At 53.2% G+C, this 7,500-nt stretch overlaps 3 pseudogenes; all 3 read right to left on the bottom strand.

Annotated features, from left to right (window-relative positions):
- Positions 1–3,549: 3,549 nt before the first annotated feature.
- On the bottom strand, positions 3,550–3,666 carry LOC137329523 (U2 spliceosomal RNA; annotated as a pseudogene).
- Positions 3,667–4,635: 969 nt separating this feature from the next.
- On the bottom strand, positions 4,636–4,752 carry LOC137329371 (U2 spliceosomal RNA; annotated as a pseudogene).
- A 999-nt stretch (positions 4,753–5,751) lies between these two features.
- LOC137328508 (U2 spliceosomal RNA) lies at positions 5,752–5,956 on the bottom strand (annotated as a pseudogene).
- Between the last annotated feature and the right edge of the window lie 1,544 nt (positions 5,957–7,500).

Genomic DNA, 7,500 nt, shown 5'->3' with positions numbered 1-7,500 from the left:
AAATTTGCCAGTAGGCCACCAATCAGATGGGGGAGGGTTGTGTCTCAACGGACCTACGTCAGTCAGTCTCAGTCACTAACGAACTGCCGTGGAAGGAAACCTCTTTGAGTAAAACTAGTGACGTGACGTGTCTCACAGCGAGTGAGTGAGATTGCAACGGCCAATTGAGAAAGAGGTGAGGTGCTGACAATCAGCAGCTCGTGTTGAAACATTCATTCCACGGCAGGCAAGACCAATCAAAAAAAATACTGCAGATGCTGGCTCGGCTCGGCTGGCTGGCTGGCTGGCTGGCTGGCTGGCTGGCTGGAAATGGGAAATAAAAACACAAGGCGTGTTAAAGGCTGGTTAAACTGTCGAAAGAAACAAGGCGTTAATGTTTCAGAAGCGCCTATTGAAAGACGTCTCTCAAGCTGCTCCCTGACTGGGCCCTGTCCGTTGTCATGTTAATCGCTGGTTAAACTGTCGGAAGAAACAAGGCGTTAATGTTTCAGAAGTGCCTATTGAAAGGTGTCTCTCAAGCTGCTCCCTGACTGGGCCCTGTCCGTTGTCACGTTAATCCCAGGGCGGGGCGGGACTGCTTTGACCGGGAGACCTGTTTTCTGGGACGCAGGTGTGACATTCCAGGGAGGCACCTACTTTGTGCTGATTCGAAACGACCACGACAACGGCAACTTGCAGTTCTATATTACAACAACAACAACGCGCGTGTGGTAGTTGGGAGGGGCTGCGTTCGCGCTCTCCCCCCTGCATTGAAACTCAAAGTTCGATTTTCAATCCCATAGTCCACCAATCGGATGGGAGACGGTGTGTGTGTGTGTGTGTGTGTGTGTGTGTGTGTCAGTGTGTGTGTCAGTGTCAGTGTCAGTGTCAGTCAGTGTCTCTCTCTCTCTCACTCTCTCTCACTCTTACTCAGAGCTGCTGTGGAAGGAAACCTTTTTAAAAAGAACTTGCATATTGAAAAAAAGATGTGTCTCAAGCTGCCGGGGCCCTGTCCATTGTCACGTTAATGGCAGGACGGGGCAGGACTGCTTTGACCAGGAGACCTGTTTTCTGGGACGCAGGTGTGAGATTCCAGGGGACCTGCTTTGTGCTGATTTCCCTGCCTCCCTCCCTCCCCCCCAGGACTTCCTTCTGAACACCTTTGTCGTTTCAGCGAGGGCCAAAAGCCTGCCTGTGAAAGGGAAGGATCAGCCGGTCAGCCCCCTGCTGGTCGCTGCTGCCAGTGCAGCAGGCGTGCGTGTGTCCTCGGCCTCGTGTCCAGGTCCCTCAGGGACTTGAGGCAGCTCTCCCCGGTGGTCTCGTGGTCAGGACCGGGCTTCGAATCCCAGTCGGGGGGGATGGCTTTCTGCTGCAGATTAATTGGCACCTCTGAAAGAAAGTCTCCCCTCCTGAGCGGAATGCTCCACCCTCACCACCACCGCCACCGCCTTTTCCTCCCCTTGACAAACAGACAGACAGACAGACAGACAGTCAGTCCAGTTCGGGAGCGCAGCTTTCATTAAGCAATGGCGTTTGTGACAACTCATCGTCTGACAGGTTGATGATTTCCCCACACGCCTCCTGCCGAATAAAAGGCTCACCCTCCCGGACACTACCCCCAGAATCACCCACCCCGCCCCCCCGGGGTGAATATTAAGCCCGAGAACACCGACTGCAACCAACCGCAGTGAAAAGTTGAAGTGGCAACTCATTAACCAGATTTATTTTGGGCAACTCATTAACCAGATTTTTTGTTCATTTGGTTTATGAGTTGCCAAGTGTAAATCTGGTTAATGAGTTGCCACTTCAACTTTTCACTGCGGTTGGTTACAGTCGGTGTTCTCGGGCTTAATATTCACCCCAGGGGGGGTGTATAGCGGGCGATGGCCGGTGTGGAGTGCGTTTTTTGGGGGTTGATTTTCACTTTGCCTCGCTGGTGGAATTTGTGGGAGGCAGGCAAGGGGATTGGTGTGGGCTGGTGGGCGGCAAGGGAGATGCTTGCTTCGGGGTGTTATCCTCACTTTGGTCCGCTGGTGAGAGTAGGCAGCGGCAGGCAGGCCGGCAGGCAGGCAGGCAAGTGTGATGTAGTGTGGGGTGCAGTGCAGTGCGGTGCAGTGCAGTGCTGCCCTGTCGTTTATGAAAGGTTGTAATGACACTGCTTTGCAGCTGACCATGTCCACTGATTTGTGACGCCCGTATGGAGGCTGATATCTCAGGAGGGCCGAGGCCGATTTCCTCCGGGGACGGCTCGTCGCGTGCGGCAGGACGAGGCGCAGCGGACGGTACCGAGCGCTCGGAGGTGCGGCGCTGCCCGCCGGAGGTACAGCGAAAGGCTGCAAACCGCTTTCCGCCTGCTAACTCGGCGGCCGTCAGACCGACCGACTCCGCTTTACCACCGGAGCTAGAGTCGGGCAAGGGGCACCGAAAGGTACCGGAAGGATCGCGTTCGCACGACGGGAAGTCGACTAGCGGGCCGCCGAAAGCGAGCCGGGGGCCCCCGGTTTTTCTGTCCCACCTGGAGACTGATATCTCAGGAAGGCCGAGGCCGATTTCCTCCGGGGACGGCTCGTCGCGTGCGGCAGGACGAGGCGCAGCGGACGGTACCGAGCGCTCGGAGGTGCGGCGCTGCCCGCCGGAGGTACAGCGAAAGTCTGCGAACCGCTTTCCGCCTCCTCTCACCGCACGGCTCTCCTTTTCACCCACTGGCGGATTTTCACCCTCCGACTGCTCGCTACCGTCCGCTGCGCCTGGTCCGGGCCCTGTCCATTGTCATGTTAATGGCAGGGCGGGGCAGGACTGCTTTCACCAGGAACCCGGTTTTCTGGGTCAGAGGTTCCAGGGGACCTGTTTTGTGCGGACTTCCCTGTGTCCGTCCCTCCATGCCTTCCCCCCAGGACTTCCTTCTGAACACCTTTGTCGTTTGAGCGAGGGCCAAAAGCCTGCCTGTGAAAGGGAAGGATCAGCCGGTCGGACCCCTGCTGGTCGCTGCTGCCAGTGCAGCAGGCGTGCGTGTGTCCTCGGCCTCGTGTCCAGGTCCCTCAGGGACTTGAGGCAACTCTCCCCGGTGGTCTCGTGGTCAGGACCGGGCTTCGAATCCCGGTCGGGGGGGATGACTTTCTGCTGCAGATTAATTGGCACCTCTGAAAGAAAGTCTCCCCCCCTGAGCGTAAAGCTCCACCCTCACCACCACCACCGCCACCTTTTCCTCCCCTTGACAAACAGACAGACAGACAGACAGACAGACAGTCAGTCCAGTTCGGGAGCGCAGCTTTCATTTGGAAGCAGACCCTGCTTGTTTCAAGTCAACGACGCCAAGTTATTTTGCACTTTGAATTATATCGCTCCGTGCGAGCGGCACTCAGCCTTGGAGAAGAAAAAAATACCACTGAGCTGAGAAAGTTCTTTTTAAAAAGGTTTCCTTCCACAGCAGCTCTGAGTGAGAGAGAGAGAGAGATATCAGCTTTATTCTCAGTAATAATACACACACACACACACACACACACACACACACACACACACACACAGAGACACTGGGAAAGAGCTGATTTTCCTTTTGAATATCTCCCCACGGGGAGCTGCACCGTTCCCAGAAACACTGCAATACTGGGTCGATGCGTGGAGTGGACGGAGCAAGCCCCTATTCCATCTCCCTGTTCTAAAAATCAATTAAAAATAATAATAAATAATATGTGTGTGTGTGTGTGTGTGTGTGTGTGTGTGTGTGTCGGTGTCAGTATCAGTCAGTGAGTCAGTGTCTCTCTCTCTCTCTCTCTCACTCAGAGCTGCTGTGGAAGGAAACTTTTTTAAAAAGAACTTGCATATTGAAAGAAAGATGTGTCTCAAGCTGCCGGGCCCTGTCCATTGTCATGTCAATGGCAGGACTGCTTTCACCAGGAACCCGTTTTTCTGGGTCAGAGGTTCCAGGGGACCTGTTTTGTGCGGACTTCCCTGTGTCCGTCCCTCCCTGCCTGCCTTCCCCCCAGGACTTCCTTCTGAACACCTTTGTCGTTTGAGCGAGGGCCAAAAGCCTGCCTGTGAAAGGGAAGGATCAGCCGGTCAGCCCCCTGTTGGTCGCTGCTGCCAGTGCAGCAGGCGTGCGTGTGTATTCGGCCTCGTGTCCAGGTCCCTCAGGGACTTGAGGCAACTCTCCCCGGTGGTCTCGTGGTCAGGACCGGGCTTCGAATCCCGGTCGGGGGGGATGGCTTTCTGCTGCAGATTAATTGGCACCTCTGAAAGAAAGTCTCCCCTCCTGAGCGTAAAGCTCCACCCTCACCACCACCGCCGCCTTTTCCACCCCTTGACAAACAGACAGACAGACAGACAGTCAGTCCAGTTCGGGAGCGCAGCTTTCATTTGGAAGCAGACCCTGCTTGTTTCAAGTCAACGACGCCAAGTTATTTTGCACTTTGAATTATATCGCTACGTGCGAGCGGCACTCAGCCTTGGAGAAGAAAAAAATACCACTGAGCTGAGAAAGTTCTTTTTAAAAAGGTTTCCTTCCACAGCAGCTCTGAGTGAGAGAGAGAGAGGGAGAGAGAGAGAGAGAGAGATATCAGCTTTATTCTCAGTAATAATACACACACACACACACACACACACACACACACACAGAGACACTGGGAAAGAGCTGATTTTCCTTTTGAATATCTCCCCACGGGGAGCTGCACCGTTCCCAGAGACACTGCAATACTGGGTCGATGCGTGGAGTGGACGGAGCAAGCCCCTATTCCATCTCCCTGTTCTAAAAATCAATTAAAAATAATAATAAATAATATGTGTGTGTGTGTGTGTGTGTGTGTGTGTGTGTGTGTGTGTCGGTGTCAGTATCAGTCAGTGAGTCAGTGTCTCTCTCTCTCTCTCTCTCTCTCTCTCTCTCACTCAGAGCTGCTGTGGAAGGAAACTTTTTTAAAAAGGACTTGCATATTGAAAGAAAGATGTGTCTCAAGCTGCCGGGCCCTGTCCATTGTCATGTCAATGGCAGGACTGCTTTCACCAGGAACCCGTTTTTCTGGGTCAGAGGTTCCAGGGGACCTGTTTTGTGCGGACTTCCCTGTGTCCGTCCCTCCCTGCCTGCCTTCCCCCCAGGACTTCCTTCTGAACACCTTTGTCGTTTGAGCGAGGGCCAAAAGCCTGCCTGTGAAAGGGAAGGATCAGCCGGTCAGCCCCCTGTTGGTCGCTGCTGCCAGTGCAGCAGGCGTGCGTGTGTCCTCGGCCTCGTGTCCAGGTCCCTCAGGGACTTGAGGCAACTCTCCCCGGTGGTCTCGTGGTCAGGACCGGGCTTCGAATCCCGGTCGGGGGGGATGGCTTTCTGCTGCAGATTAATTGGCACCTCTGAAAGAAAGTCTCCCCTCCTGAGCGTAAAGCTCCACCCTCACCACCACCGCCGCCTTTTCCACCCCTTGACAAACAGACAGACAGACAGACAGACAGTCAGTCCAGTTCGGGAGCGCAGCTTTCATTTGGAAGCAGACCCTGCTTGTTTCAAGTCAACGACGCCAAGTTATTTTGCACTTTGAATTATATCGCTCCGTGCGAGCGGCACTCAGCCTTGGAGAAGAAAAAAATACCACTGAGCTGAGAAAGTTCTTTTTAAAACGGTTTCCTTCCACAGCAGCTCTGAGTTTAAGAGAGAGAGAGAGAGAGAGAGAGAGAGAGAGAGATATCAGCTTTATTCTCAGTAATAAAACACACACACACACACACACACACACACACACACACACACAGAGACACTGGGAAAGAGCTGTTTTTCCTTTTGAATATCTCCCCACAGGGAGCTGCACCGTTCCCAGAGACACTGCAATACTGGGTCGATGCGTGGAGTGGACGGAGCAAGCCCCTAGTCCATCTCCCTGTTCCAAAAATCAATTTAATATATGGTCCCCAGATAGGGGACGTATCAGATATTAAACTGATAAGAACAGATTTTTTTTTTTTTTTTTTCTGACACTCTGGGGTGCCTTATTGCCTTACAGATTCATTCCAGATTCCTTGCAGTGACATTACATCAAGCCAAAGCTCTACAAGCCAAAGCTCTACACTCTGCCCGAGGGGATTTCTCCCTGACTGCATCCCCCCGGCATACAATGGCAGGAAGGCTCCAAATGGTTGCCTTCCCCCACTTGACCACGTGATCTTAGCCAAAAGGCCGAGAAGCGATACCGCGCTCGATGCGAATTGATCTCGGGTCCTGTTTGCCCTCCCTCTTTGTTCTCTGGCTGCCGGTGTTGAAAGCAGTCTCGAAGCACTGCCGTTCTCTCCCACTCTGGCCACATTTTTTGCCACCGTTTCTAATTGCAACAGTGGATGAGTTTAAAGAAGTTGCCGTTTTTTCCTTTCTTGCCAGGATTGCTTGACAGATTGGTAAATTTGCCAGTAGGCCACCAATCAGATGGGGGAGGGTTGTGTCTCAACGGACCTACGTCAGTCAGTCTCAGTCACTAACGAACTGCCGTGGAAGGAAACCTCTTTGAGTAAAACTAGTGACGTGACGTGTCTCACAATGAGCGAGCGAGTGAGATTGCAACGGCCAATTGAGAAAGAGGTGAGGTGCTGACAATCAGCAGCTCGTGTTGAAACATTCATTCCACGGCAGGCAAGACCAATCAAAAAAAATACTGCAGATGCTGGCTGGCTGGCTGGCTGGCTGGCTGGCTGGCTGGAAATGGGAAATAAAAACACAAGGCGTGTTAAAGGCTGGTTAAACTGTCGAAAGAAACAAGGCGTTAATGTTTCAGAAGCGCCTATTGAAAGGTGTCTCTCAAGCTGCTCCCTGACTGGGCCCTGTCCGTTGTCATGTTAATCGCTGGTTAAACTGTCGGAAGAAACAAGGCGTTAATGTTTCAGAAGCGCCTATTGAAAGGTGTCTCTCAAGCTGCTCCCTGACTGGGCCCTGTCCGTTGTCATGTTAATCCCAGGGCGGGGCGGGACTGCTTTGACCGGGAGACCTGTTTTCTGGGACGCAGGTGTGACATTCCAGGGAGGCACCTACTTTGTGCTGATTCGAAACGACCACGACAACGGCAACTTGCAGTTCTATATTACAACAACAACAACGCGCGTGTGGTAGTTGGGAGGGGCTGCGTTCGCGCTCTCCCCCCTGCATTGAAACTCAAAGTTCGATTTTCAATCCCATAGTCCACCAATCGGATGGGAGACGGTGTGTGTGTGTGTGTGTGTGTGTGTGTGTGTCAGTGTCAGTGTCAGTCAGTCTCTCTCTCTCTCTCTCTCTCTCTCACTCTTACTCAGAGCTGCTGTGGAAGGAAACCTTTTTAAAAAGAACTTGCATATTGAAAAAAAGATGTGTCTCAAGCTGCCGGGGCCCTGTCCATTGTCACGTTAATGGCAGGACGGGGCAGGACTGCTTTGACCAGGAGACCTGTTTTCTGGGACGCAGGTGTGAGATTCCAGGGGACCTGCTTTGTGCTGATTTCCCTGCCTCCCTCCCTCCCCCCCAGGACTTCCTTCTGAACACCTTTGTCGTTTGAGCGAGGGCCAAAAGCCTGCCTGTGAAAGGGAAGG

This window comes from Heptranchias perlo, chromosome 12, assembly GCF_035084215.1.
Source record: "Heptranchias perlo isolate sHepPer1 chromosome 12, sHepPer1.hap1, whole genome shotgun sequence".
Taxonomy (NCBI): domain Eukaryota; kingdom Metazoa; phylum Chordata; class Chondrichthyes; order Hexanchiformes; family Hexanchidae; genus Heptranchias; species Heptranchias perlo.
This window is presented reverse-complemented; position numbering and strand designations above follow the sequence as displayed.